Source organism: Pterocles gutturalis, unplaced genomic scaffold (genome assembly GCF_000699245.1).
Source record: "Pterocles gutturalis isolate BGI_N339 unplaced genomic scaffold, ASM69924v1 scaffold30932, whole genome shotgun sequence".
NCBI lineage: Eukaryota > Metazoa > Chordata > Aves > Pterocliformes > Pteroclidae > Pterocles > Pterocles gutturalis.
Genome location: NW_010111157.1, coordinates 27,670 through 28,432, shown reverse-complemented (window position 1 = coordinate 28,432; position 763 = coordinate 27,670).

Genomic DNA, 763 nt, shown 5'->3' with positions numbered 1-763 from the left:
GCTTGCTCTAGTTTTAGCAGGATTAAGGCTGTTTTTCCCAATGGACTCACTCTGTTTTTGCCTATTAGTCCTGTTGGCTGTGGCACTAAGTGATACACACACTAGATGAACACCTCGAAAAGCAAAGGGTAGCATGGTTAACTTGGCAGATCAGCCAGTCAGTGCAAAGCAGAGGACAGTGAGTAATAAAGCATTACACCCTGAGCAACAGCTGAGAAAATGCCAAGTGCCACTGAGATTCACAGATGAGCAAGCACAGAGCTTTAAAATTTTCAAGCATTCTTACAACAAAAGGCACCAACCCAATGACTCTGTTACTGCTAGATGTTTTTAAACTTCCTTCTTGAAGCTGGCCATGCTTCCAGGCTGTGATCAAAGGCAACTCTTCTACAGGGCTCCTGGTATCACTTCCAGCCAAGAATCTGGACTGTAAAAGTAATGTCAGAGAAGAATCTCCAAACGCCTGCACCTCCTCTCCCCAAAAACTTACTGACAATTCAGTTCTCCATCTGCTCCAGCATCAGGTGTTGCCTTGCTACACCTAGTTGAATCCCTATGCCCCTATCTGACCTGAGTCTGAGGGGATCTCCACTCTGTTCCTCAGAACTGTCTTGTCTTTCCTCTCAGGTGGGTACCCAAGAAGGCCAGAAAGATTCTCAGTACTCTACAGCCATTGCTGTCATAACACAAGTGCCATTGGCTTGGTGCCTGTGCCACCCATAAGCGTTCAGAGAAGCAGATTAATGCGATTCTCCTACCTTTG